General features: G+C 53.9%; 1 protein-coding gene across 3 annotated transcripts in view; it reads right to left on the bottom strand.

Moving 5' to 3' along the window:
- The window catches only part of rab11fip4a (RAB11 family interacting protein 4 (class II) a), a 375,285-nt gene that overhangs the window by 245,923 nt on the left and 116,415 nt on the right, over window positions 1-12,947 (bottom strand). The window lies entirely within an intron of this gene.

Genomic DNA, 12,947 nt, shown 5'->3' with positions numbered 1-12,947 from the left:
CCCAGTGTGCACAGATATCCCAGTGTGCATATAGATCCCAGTGTGCAGAGAGATCCCAGTGTGCAGAGAGATCGCAGTGTGCAGAGAGATCGCAGTGTGCACTGAGATCCCAGTGTGCAGAGAGATCCCAGTGTGCAGAGAGATCCCAGTGTGCAGAGAGATCACAGTGTGCAGTGAGATCCCAGTGTGCAGAGAGATCCCAGTGTGCAGAGAGATCCCAGTGTGCAGAGAGATCATAGTGTGCAGAGAGATCCGAGTGTGCAGAGAGATCCCAGAGTGCAGAGAGATCCCAGAGTGCAGAGAGATCCCAGAGGGCAGAGAGATCCCAGAGTGCAGAGAGATCCCAGAGTGCAGAGAGATCCCAGAGTACAGAGAGATCGCAGTGTGCAGAGAGATCGCAGTGTGCAGTGAGATCCCAGTGTGCAGAGAGATCCCAGTGTGCAGAGAGATCCCAGTGTGCAGAGAGATCCCAGTGTGCAGAGAGATCCCAGTGTGCAGAGATCCCAGTGTGCAGAGGGATCCCAGTGTGCAGTGAGATCCCAGTGTGCAGAGAGATCCCATTGTGCAGAGATCCCAGTGTGCAGAGAGATCCCAGTGTTCAGCGAGGTCCCAGTGTGCAGAGAAATCCCAGTGTGAAGAGAGATCCCAGTGTGCAGAGAGATCCCAGTGTGCAGAGAGATCCCAGTGTGCAGAGAGATCACAGTGTGCAGTGAGATCCCAGTGTGCAGTGAGATCCCAGTGTGCAGTGAGATCGCAGTGAGCAGAGAGATCCCAGTGTGAAGAGAGATCCCAGTGTGCAGAGACTACCCAGAGTGCACATTGATTCGAGTGTACAGAGATCCCAGTGTGCAGAGAGATCCCAGTGTGCAGAGAGATCCCAGTGTGCAGAGAGATTCGAGTGTGCAGAGAGATCCCAGTGTGCAGAGAGATCCCAGAGTGCAGAGAGTTCCCAGAGTGCAGAGAGATCCCAATGTGCAGTAAGATCCCAGAGTGCTGTGAGATCCCAGTGTGCAGAGAGATCCCAGTGTGCAGCGAGGTCCCAGTGTGCAGAGAAATCCCAGTGTGAAGAGAGATCCCAGTGTGCAGAGAGATCCCAGAGTGCACATTGATTTGAGTGTGCAGAGAGATCCCAGTGTTCAGAGACATCCCAGTGTGCAGAGAGATCCCAGTGTGCAGAGAGATCCCAGTGTGCAGCGAGATCCCAGTGTGCAGAGAGATCATAGTGTGCAGAGAGATTCGAGCGTGCAGAGAGATCCCAGAGTGCAGCGAGATCTCAATGTGCAGTAAGATCCCAGAGTGCAGTGAGATCCCAGTGTGCAGAGAGATCCCAGTGTGCAGAGAGATCCCAGTGTGCAGAGAGATCCCAGTGTGCAGAGATCCCAGTGTGCAGAGAGATCCCAGTGTGCAGCGAGGTCCCAGTGTGCAGAGAAATCCCAGTGTGAAGAGAGATCCCAGTGTGCAGAGAGATCCCAGAGTGCACATTGATTCGAGTGTGCAGAGAGATCCCAGTGTGCAGAGAGAGATCCCAGTGTGCAGGGAGATACCAGTGTGTAGCGAGATCCCCTTGTGCAGAGAGATCCCAGTGTGCAGAGAGATCCCAGTGTGCAGAGAGATTCGAGTGTGCAGAGAGATTCGAGTGTGCAGAGAGATTCGAGTGTGCAGCGAGATCCCAGTGTGCAGAGAGATCTCTGTGTTCAGAGAGATCCCTTTGTGCAGAGAGATCCGAGTGTGCAGAGAGATCCCAGTGTGCAGAGAGATCCGAGAGTGCAGAGAGATCCCAGTGTGCAGAGATCCCAGAGAGAACCCAGTGTGAAGAGAAATCCCAGAGTGCAGTGAGATCCCAGAGTGCAGAGAGATCCCAGAGTGCAAAGAGATCCCAGTGTACAGTGAGTTCCTGTGTGCAGAGAGATCCCAGTGTGCAGAGATCCCAGTGTGCAGAGAGATCCCAGTGTGCAGAGAGATCCCAGTGTGCAGAGGGATTCCTGTATGCAGAGAGATCCCAGTGTGCAGAGATCCCAGTGTGCAGAGAGTTCCCAGTGTGCAGAGAGTTCCCAGTGTGCAGTGAGTTCCCAGTGTGCAGAGAGATCCCAGTGTGCAGAGAGATCCCAGTGTGCATAGATCCCAGTGTGCAGAGAGATCCCAGTGTGCAGAGAGATCCCAGTGTGCAGAGAGATCCCAGTGTGCACAGAGATCCCAGTGTGCAGTAAGATCCCAGAGTGTAGTGAGATCCCAGTGTGCAGAGAGATCCCAGTGTGCAGAGAGATCCCAGTGTGCAGAGAGATCCGAGAGTGCAGAGAGATCCCAGTGTGCAGAGATCCCAGAGAGAACCCAGTGTGAAGAGAGATCCCCGAGTGCAGTGAGATCCCAGAGTGCAGTGAGATCCCAGAGTGCAGAGAGATCCCAGAGTGCAGTGAGATCCCAGAGTGCAGAGAGATCCCAGAGTGCAAAGAGATCCCAGTGTACAGTGAGTTCCTGTGTGCAGAGAGATCCCAGTGTGCAGAGATCCCAGTGTGCAGAGAGATCCCAGTGTGCAGAGAGATCCCAGTGTGCAGAGGGATTCCTGTATGCAGAGAGATCCCAGTGTGCAGAGATCCCAGTGTGCAGAGAGTTCCCAGTGTGCAGAGAGTTCCCAGTGTGCAGTGAGTTCCCAGTGTGCAGAGAGATCCCAGTGTGCAGAGAGATCCCAGTGTGCATAGATCCCAGTGTGCAGAGAGATCCCAGTGTGCAGAGAGATCCCAGTGTGCAGAGAGATCCCAGTGTGCACAGAGATCCCAGTGTGCAGTAAGATCCCAGAGTGTAGTGAGATCCCAGTGTGCAGAGAGATCCCAGTGTGCAGAGAGATCCCAGTGTGCAGAGAGATCCGAGAGTGCAGAGAGATCCCAGTGTGCAGAGATCCCAGAGAGAACCCAGTGTGAAGAGAGATCCCCGAGTGCAGTGAGATCCCAGAGTGCAGTGAGATCCCAGAGTGCAGAGAGATCCCAGAGTGCAAAGAGATCCCAGTGTACACTGAGTTCCTGTGTGCAGAGAGATCCCAGTGTACAGAGATCCCAGTGTGCAGAGAGATCCCAGTGTGCAGAGAGATGCCAGTGTGCAGAGAGATCCCAGTGTGCAGGGAGATCCCAGTGTGCAGAGGGATTTCTGTGTGCAGAGAGATCCCAGTGTGCAGAGATCCCAGTGTGCAGAGATCCCAGAGAGATCCCAGTGTGCAGAGAGATCCCAGAGTGCAGTGAGATACCAGAGTGCACAGAGATCCCCGAGTGCAAAGAGATCCCGTTGTACAGTGAGATTCCTGTGTGCAGAGAGATCCCAGTGTGCAGAGATCCCAGTGTGCAGAGATCCCAGAGAGATCCCAGTGTGCAGAGAGATCCCAGACTGCAGTGAGATACCAGAGTGCACAGAGATCCCCGAGTGCAAACAGATCCCGTTGTACAGTGAGATTCCTGTGTGTAGAGAGATCCCAGTGTGCAGAGATCCCAGTGTGCTGAGATTGCAGTGTGCAGAGAGATCCCAGTGTGCAGAGAGATCCCAGTGTGCAGAGAGATCCCAGTGTGCAGAGAGATCCCAGTGTGCAGTGAGATCCCAGTGTGCAGAGAGATCCCAGTGTGCAGAGAGATCCCAGTGTGCAGAGAGATCCCAGTGTGCAGAGAGATCCCAGTGTGCAGAGAGATGCCAGTGTGCAGAGATCCCAGTGTGCAGAGAGATCCCAGTGTGCAGAGAGATCCCAGTGTGCAGAGAGATCCCAGTGTGCAGAGAGATCCCAGTGTGCGGAGAGATGCCAGTGTGCAGAGATCCCAGTGTGCAGAGAGTTCCCAGTGTGCAGAGATCCCAGTGTGCAGAGAGATCCCAGTCTGCAGCGAGGTCCCAGTGTGCTGAGAGATCGCAGTGTGCAGAGAGAGCCCAGTGTGCAGAGAGATCCCAGTGTTCAGAGAGATCCCAGTGTGCAGGGAGATCCCAGTGTTCAGAGAGATCCAAGTGTGCAGAGAGATCCCAGTGTGTACAGAGATCCCAGTGTGCACAGATATCCCAGTGTGCACAGATATCCCAGTGTGCACAGATATACCAGTGTGCAGATAGATCCCAGTGTGCAGAGAGATCCCAGTGTGCAGAGAGGTCCCAGTGTGCAGAGAGATCCCAGTGTGCAGAGAGATCACAGTGTGCAGTGAGATCCCAGTGTGCAGAGAGATCCCAGTGTGAAGAGAGATCCCAGTGTGCAGAGAGTACCCAGAGTGCACATTGATTCGAGTGTGCAGAGATCCCAGTGTGCAGAAAAATCCCAGTGTGCAGAGAGTACCCAGAGTGCACATTGATTCGAGTGTGCAGAGATCCCAGTGTGCAGAGAGATCCCAGTGTGCAGAGAGATCCCAGTGTGCAGAGAGATCCCAGTGTGCAGAGAGATCCCAGTGTGCAGAGAGATCCCAGTGTGCAGAGAGATCCCAGTGTGCAGAGAGATCCCAGTGTGCAGAGAGATCACAGTGTGCAGTGAGATCCCAGTGTGCAGAGAGACCCCAGTGTGAAGAGAGATCCCAGTGTGCAGAGAGTACCCAGAGTGCACATTGATTCGAGTGTGCAGAGATCCCAGTGAGCAGAAAGATCCCAGTGTGCAGAGAGATCCCAGTGTGCAGAGAGAATAGAGTGTGCAGAAAGAATAGAGTGTGCAGAGAGAATAGAGTGTGCAGAGAGATTCCAGTGTGCAGAGAGATCCCAGAGTGCAGAGAGATCCCAGAGTGCAGAGAGATCCCAGAGTGCAGAGAGATCGCAGTGTGCAGCGAGATCCCAATGTGCAGTAAGATCCCAGAGTGCAGAGAGATCCCAGTGTGCAGCGAGGTCCAAGAGTGCAGAGAAATCCCAGTGTGATGAGAGATCCCAGTGTGCAGAGAGATCCCAGAGTGCACATTGATTCGAGTGTGCAGAGAGATCCCAGTGTTCAGAGACATCCCAGTGTGCAGGGAGATCCCAGTGTGCAGAGAGATCCCAGTGTGCAGAGAGATCCCAGTGTGCAGAGAGATCCCAGTGTGAAGAGAGATCATAGTGTGCAGAGAGATCCCAGTGTGCAGAGAGATCCCAGTGTGCAGAGAGATCCCAGAGTGCAGAGAGATCCCAGAGTGCAGAGAGATCGCAGTGTGCAGAGAGATCGCAGTGTGCAGCGAGATCTCAATGTGCAGTGAGATCCCAGTGTGCAGAGAAATCCCAGTGTGCAGAGAGATCCCAGTGTGCAGAGAGATCCCAGTGTGCAGAGAGATCCCAGTGTGCAGAGAGATCCCAGTGTGCAGAGAGATCCCAGTGTGCAGAGAGATCCCAGTGTGCAGAGAGATCCCAGTGTGCAGAGAGATCCCAGTGTGCAGAGAGATCCCATTGTGCAGAGATCCCAGTGTGCAGAGAGATCCCAGTGTGCAGCGAGGTCCCAGTGTGCAGAGAGATCCCAGTGTGAAGAGAGATCCCAGAGTGCAGAGAGATCAGTGTGCAGTGAGATCCCAGTGTGCAGTGAGATCCCAGTGTGCAGTGAGATCCCAGTGTGCAGAGAGATCCCAGTGTTAAGAGAGATCCCAGTGTGCAGAGAGTACCCAGAGTGCACATTGATTCGAGTGTGCAGAGATCCCAGTGTGCAGAGAGATCCCAGTGTGCAGAGAGATCCCAGTGTGCAGAGAAATTCGAGTGTGCAGAGAGATCCCAGTGTGCAGAGAGATCCCAGTGTGCAGAGAGATCCCAGTGTGCAGAGAGATCCCAGAGTGCAGAGAGATCGCAGTGTGCAGCGAGATCCCAATGTGCAGTAAGATCCCAGAGTGCTGTGAGATCCCAGTGTGCAGAGAGATCCCAGTGTGCAGCGAGGTCCCAGTGTGCAGAGAAATCCCAGTGTGAAGAGAGATCCCAGTGTGCAGAGAGATCCCAGAGTGCACATTGATTTGAGTGTGCAGAGAGATCACAGTGTGCAGTGAGATCCCAGTGTTCAGAGACATCCCAGTGTGAAGAGAGATCCCAGTGTGCAGAGAGATCCCAGTGTGCAGAGAAATCCCAGTGTGAAGAGAGATCCCAGTGTGCAGAGAGATCCCAGAGTGCACATTGATTTGAGTGTGCAGAGAGATCCCAGTGTTCAGTGACATCCCAGTGTGAAGAGAGATCCCAGAGTGCAGAGAGATCCCAGAGTGCAGAGAGATTGCAGTGTGCAGAGAGATCCCAGAGTGCAGAGAGATCCCAGAGTGCAGAGAGATCTCAATGTGCAGTAAGATCCCAGAGTGCAGTGAGATCCCAGTGTGCAGAGAGATCCCAGTGTGCAGAGAGATCCCAGTGAGCAGAGAGATCCCAGTGTGCAGAGAGATCCCAGTGTGCAGAGAGATCCCAGTGTGCAGAGATCCCAGTGTGCAGAGAGATCCCAGTGTGCAGCGAGGTCCCAGTGTGCAGAGAAATCCCAGTGTGCAGAGAGATCACAGAGTGCACATTGATTCAAGTGTGCAGAGAGATCCCAGTGTGCAGAGAGATCCCAGAGTGCACATTGATTCGAGTGTGCAGAGAGATCCCAGTGTGCAGAGAGAGATCCCAGTGTGCAGGGAGATACCAGTGTGTAGCGAGATCCCTTTGTGCAGAGAGATTCGAGTGTGCAGAGAGATCCCAGTGTGCAGAGAGATCCCAGAGTGCAGAGAGATCCCAGAGTGCAGAGAGATCCCTGTGTGCAGAGAGATCCTTGTGTGCAGAGAGATCCCAGTGTGCAGAGAGATCCCAGTGTGCAGAGAGATCCCAGTGTGCAGAGAGATCCCAGTGTGCAGAGAGATCCCAGTGTGCAGAGAGATCCCAGTGTGCAGAGAGATCCCAGTGTGAAGAGAGATCATAGTGTGCAGAGAGATCCCAGTATGCAGAGAGATCCCAGTGTGCAGAGAGATCCCAGAGTGCAGAGAGATCCCAGAGTGCAGAGAGATCGCAGTGTGCAGAGAGATCGCAGTGTGCAGCGAGATCTCAATGTGCAGTGAGATCCCAGTGTGCAGAGAAATCCCAGTGTGCAGAGAGATCCCAGTGTGCAGAGAGATCCCAGTGTGCAGAGAGATCCCAGTGTGCAGAGAGATCCCAGTGTGCAGAGAGATCCCAGTGTGCAGAGAGATCCCAGTGTGCAGAGAGATCCCATTGTGCAGAGATCCCAGTGTGCAGAGAGATCCCAGTGTGCAGCGAGGTCCCAGTGTGCAGAGAAATCCCACTGTGAAGAGAGATCCCAGAGTGCAGAGAGATCAGTGTGCAGTGAGATCCCAGTGTGCAGTGAGATCCCAGTGTGCAGTGAGATCCCAGTGTGCAGAGAGATCCCAGTGTTAAGAGAGATCCCAGTGTGCAGAGAGTACCCAGAGTGCACATTGATTCGAGTGTGCAGAGATCCCAGTGTGCAGAGAGATCCCAGTGTGCAGAGAGATCCCAGTGTGCAGAGAAATTCGAGTGTGCAGAGAGATCCCAGTGTGCAGAGAGATCCCAGTGTGCAGAGAGATCCCAGTGTGCAGAGAGATCCCAGAGTGCAGAGAGATCACAGTGTGCAGCGAGATCCCAATGTGCAGTAAGATCCCAGAGTGCTGTGAGATCCCAGTGTGCAGAGAGATCCCAGTGTGCAGCGAGGTCCCAGTGTGCAGAGAAATCCCAGTGTGAAGAGAGATCCCAGTGTGCAGAGAGATCCCAGAGTGCACATTGATTTGAGTGTGCAGAGAGATCCCAGTGTGCAGTGAGATCCCAGTGTTCAGAGACATCCCAGTGTGAAGAGAGATCCCAGTGTGCAGAGAGATCCCAGTGTGCAGAGAAATCCCAGTGTGAAGAGAGATCCCAGTGTGCAGAGAGATCCCAGAGTGCACATTGATTTGAGTGTGCAGAGAGATCCCAGTGTTCAGTGACATCCCAGTGTGAAGAGAGATCCCAGAGTGCAGAGAGATCCCAGAGTGCAGAGAGATTGCAGTGTGCAGAGAGATCCCAGAGTGCAGAGAGATCCCAGAGTGCAGAGAGATCTCAATGTGCAGTAAGATCCCAGAGTGCAGTGAGATCCCAGTGTGCAGAGAGATCCCAGTGTGCAGAGAGATCCCAGTGTGCAGAGAGATCCCAGTGTGCAGAGAGATCCCAGTGTGCAGAGAGATCCCAGTGTGCAGAGATCCCAGTGTGCAGAGAGATCCCAGTGTGCAGCGAGGTCCCAGTGTGCAGAGAAATCCCAGTGTGCAGAGAGATCCCAGAGTGCACATTGATTCAAGTGTGCAGAGAGATCCCAGTGTGCAGAGAGATCCCAGAGTGCACATTTATTCGAGTGTGCAGAGAGATCCCAGTGTGCAGAGAGAGATCCCAGTGTGCAGGGAGATACCAGTGTGTAGCGAGATCCCCTTGTGCAGAGAGATTCGAGTGTGCAGAGAGATCCCAGTGTGCCGAGTGATCCCAGAGTGCAGAGAGATCCCAGAGTGCAGAGAGATCCCTGTGTGCAGAGAGATCCTTGTGTGCAGAGAGATCCCAGTGTGCAGAGAGATCCCAGTGTGCAGAGAGATCCCAGTGTGCAGAGAGATCCCAGTGTGCAGAGAGATCCCAGTGTGCAGAGAGATCCCAGTGTGCAGAGAGATCCCAGTGTGCAGAGAGATCCCCTTGTGCAGAGAGATCCCAGTGTGCAGAGAGATCCCAGTGCGCAGAGAGATACCAGTGTGCAGAGAGATTCGAGTGTGCAGAGAGATCCCAGAGTGCAGAGAGATCCCAGAGTGCAGAGAGATCCCTGTGTGCAGAGAGATCCCTGTGTGCAGAGAGATCCCAGTGTGCAGAGAGATCCCAGTGTGCAGAGAGATCCCAATGTGCAGAGAGATCCCAGTGTGCAGAGAGATCCCAGTGTGCAGAGAGATCCCAGTGTGCAGAGAGATCCCAGAGTGCAGAGAGATCCCAGTGTGCAGAGAGATCCCAGTGTGCAGAGAGATCCCAGTGCGCAGAGACATCCCAGTGCACAGAGACATCCCAGTGTGTAGAGAGATCCCAGTGTGTAGAGAGATCCCAGTGTGCAGACAGGTCCCAGAGTGCAGTGAGATCCCAGAGTGCAGAGAGATCCCAGTGTGCAGACAGGTCCCAGAGTGCAGTGAGATCCCAGAGTGCAGAGAGATCCCAGAGTGCAGAGAGATCCCAGTGTGCAGAGTTCCCAGTGTACAAAGATCCCAGTGTGCAGATAGATTCCAGAGTGCAGAGAGATCCCAGTGTGCAGAGAGATCCCAGTGTGCACAGAGATCCCAGTGTGCAGGGAGATCCCAGTGTGCAGGAGGATCCCAGTGTGCAGAGTTCCCAGTGTACAAAGATCCCAGTGTGCAGAGAGATCCCAGTGTGCAGAGAGATCCCAGTGTGCAGAGAGATACCAGTGTGCAGAGAGATCCCAGTGTGCAGAGAGATCCCAGTGTTCAGAGAGATCCCAGTGTGCAGGGAGATCCCAGTGTGCAGGGAGATCCCAGTGTGCAGGGAGATCCCAGTGTGCAGGGAGATCCCAGTGTGCAGGGAGATCCCAGTGTGTAGAGAGATCCCAGTGTGAAGAGATCCAAGTGTGCAGAGAGATCCCAGTGTGCAGAGAGATCCCAGTGTGCAGAGAGATCCCAGTGTGCAGATAGATTAGAGTGTGCAGAGAGATCCCAGAGTGCAGAGAGATCCCAGAGAGCAGAGAGATCCTAGAGAGCAGAGAGATCCCAGTGTGCAGCGAGATCCCAGTGTGCAGCGAGATCCCATAGTGCACAGAGATCCCAGTGTGCACAGAGATCCCAGTGTGCACAGAGATCCCAGTGTGCACAGAGATCCCAGTGTGCAGAGATGCAGAGGGATCCCAGTGTGCAGAGAGATCCCAGTGTGAAGACAGGTCCCAGTGTGCAGAGATCCCATTATGCAGAGATCCAAGTCTGCAGAGAGATCCCAGTGTGCAGAGAGATCCCAGAGTGCAGTGATACCAGTGTGCAGAGAGATCCCAGAGTGTAGTGAGATCCCAGAGTGCAGAGAGATCCCAGAGTGCAAAGATAGCCCAGTGTACAGTGAGATTCATGTGTGCAGAGAGATCCCAGTGTGCAGAGCTCCCAGATTGCAGAGAGATCCCAGTGTGCAGCGAGATCCCAGTGTGCAGTAAGATCCAAGAGTGCTGTGAGATCCCAGTGTTCAGAGGGATCCAGTGCGCAGAGGTATCCCAGTGTGCAGAGAGATCCCAGTGTGCAGAGAGATCCAAGAGAGCAGTGAGATCCCAGAGTGCAGAGAGATCGCAATGTGCAGAGAGATCCCAGAGTGCACACTGATTCGAGTGTGCAGAGATCCCAGTGTGCAGAGAGATCGCAGTGTGCAGAGAGATCCCAGTGTGCAGAGAGATCCCAGTGTGCAGAGAGATCCCAATGTGCAGAGAGATCCTACTGTGCAGAGAGATCCCAGTGTGCAGAGAGATCCCAGTGTGCAGAGAGATCCCAGTGTGCAGGGAGATCCCAGTGTGCAGGGAGATCCCAGTGTGTAGAGAGATCCCAGTGTGCAGAGATCCAAAATCTGCAGAGAGATCCCAGTGTGCAGAGAGATCCCAGTGTGCAGATAGATTTGAGTGTGCAGAGATATCCCAGTGTGCAGAGATATCCCAGTGTGCAGAGAGATCCCAGATTGCAGAGAGATCCCAGAGAGCATGGAGATCCCAGAGAGCAGAGAGATCACAGAGTGCAGCGAGATCCCAGTGTGCAGCAAGATCCCAGAGTGCAATGAGATCCCAGTGTGCACAGAGATCCCAGTGTGCACAGAGATCCCAGTGTGCAGAGAGATCCCAGTGTGCAGAGATGCAGAGGGATCCCAGTGTGCAGAGAGATCCCAGAGTGTAGTGAGATCCCAGAGTGCAGAGAGATCCCAGAGTGCAAAGATAGCCCAGTGTACAGTGAGATTCATGTGTGCAGAGAGATCCCAGTGTGCAGAGATCCCACTGTGCAGAGAGAGCCCAGTGTGCAGGGAGATCCCAGTATGCAGAGGTATACCTGTGTGCAGAGAGATCCCCGTGTGCAGAGAGATCCCAGTGTGCAGAGAGATCCCAGTGTGCAGTAAGATCCCAGAGTGCAGAGAGATCCAAGAGTGCAAAGAGATCCCAGTGTACAGTGAGATTCCAGTGTGCAGAGAAATCCCAGTGTGCAGAGAGATCCCAGTGTGCAGAGAGATCCCAGTGTGCAGGGAGATCACAGAATGCAGAGAGATCCCAGTGTGCAGAGTGATCCCAGTGTGCAGAGATCCCAGTGTGCAGAGAGATCCCGGTGTGCAGAGATCCCAGTGTGCAGAGAGATCCCAGTGTGCAGAGAGATCCCGGTGTGCAGAGAGATCCCAGTGTGCAGAGAGATCCCAGTGTGCAGAGAGATCCCAGTGTGCAGAGAGGTCCCAGTGTGCAGCGAGGTCCCAGTGTACAGAGAGATCCCAGTGTGAAGAGAGATCCCAGTGTGCAGAGAGATCCCAGTGTGCAGAGAAATCCCTGTGTGCACAGACATCCCAGTGTGCAGCGAGGTCCCAGTGTGCAGAGAGATCCCAGTGTGAAGAGAGATCCCAGTGTGAAGAGAGATCCCAGTGTGCAGAGAGATCGCAGTGTGCAGAGAGATCCCTGAGTGCACATTGATTTGAGTGTGCAGAGATCCCAGTGTGCAGAGAGATCGCAGTGTGCAGAGAGATCACAGTGTGCAGAGAGCTCCCAGTGTGCAGAGAGATCCCAGTGTGCAGAGAGATCCCAGTGTGCACAGAGATCCCAGTGTTCAGAGAGATCCCAGTGTTCAGAGAGATCCCAGTGTTCAGAGAGATCCCAGTGTGCAGGGAGATCCCAGTGTGCAGGGAGATCCCAGTGTGCAGGGAGATCCCAGTGTGTAGAGAGATCCCAGTGTGCAGAGATCCCAGTGTGCAGATAGATTTGAGTGTGCAGAGAGATCCCAGAGTGCAGAGAGATCCCAGAGAGCAGAGAGATCCCAGTGTGCAGCGAGATCCCAGTGTGCAGCGAGATCCCAGAGTGCAATGAGATCCCAGTGTGCACAGAGATCCCAGTGTGCACAGAGATCCCAGTGTGCAGAGAGATCCCACTGTGCAGAGATGCAGAGGGATCCCAGTGTGCAGAGAGATCCCAGTGTGAAGACAGGTCCCAGTGTGCAGAGATCCCATTATGCAGAGATCCAAGTCTGCAGAGAGATCCAAGTCTGCAGAGAGATCCCAGTGTGCAGAGAGATCCCAGAGTGCATTGATACCAGTGTGCAGAGAGATCCCAGAGTGTAGTAAGATCCCAGAGTGCAGAGAGATCCCAGAGTGCAAAGATAGCCCAGTGTACAGTGAGATTCATGTGTGCAGAGAGATCCCACTGTGCAGAGAGAGCCCAGTGTGCAGGGAGATCCCAGTATGCAGAGGTATACCTGTGTGCAGAGAGATCCCCGTGTGCAGAGAGATCCCAGCGTGCAGTAAGATCCCAGTGTGCAGTAAGATCCCAGAGTGCAGAGAGATCCAAGAGTGCAAAGAGATCCCGGTGTACAGTGAGATTCCTGTGGGCAGAGTGATCCCAGTGTGCAGTGAGATCCCAGTGTGCAGAGAGATCCCAGTGTGCAGGGAGATCACAGAATGCAGAGAGATCCCAGTGTGCAGAGTGATCCCAGTGTGCAGAGAGATCCCGGTGTGCAGAGATCCCAGTGTGCAGAGAGATCCCAGTGTGCAGAGAGATCCCGGTGTGCAGAGAGATCCCGGTGTGCAGAGAGATCCCAGTGTGCAGAGAAATCCCAGTGTGCAGAGAAATCCCAGTGTGCAGAGAGATCCCAGTGTGCAGCGAGGTCCCAGTGTACAGAGAGATCCCAGTGTGAAGAGAGATCGCAGTGTGCAGAGAGATCCCAGAGTGCACATTGATTCGAGTGTGCAGAGATCGCAGTGTGCAGAGAGATCCCAGTGTGCAGAGAGATCCCAGTGTGCAGAGAGATCCCAATGTGCAGAGAGATCCCAGTGTGCAGAGAGATCCCAGTGTGCAGAGA

Source organism: Scyliorhinus torazame, chromosome 18 (genome assembly GCF_047496885.1).
Source record: "Scyliorhinus torazame isolate Kashiwa2021f chromosome 18, sScyTor2.1, whole genome shotgun sequence".
NCBI lineage: Eukaryota > Metazoa > Chordata > Chondrichthyes > Carcharhiniformes > Scyliorhinidae > Scyliorhinus > Scyliorhinus torazame.
Note: the sequence above shows the minus strand (reverse complement) of the source record. Positions and strands in the feature narration are given on the sequence as shown.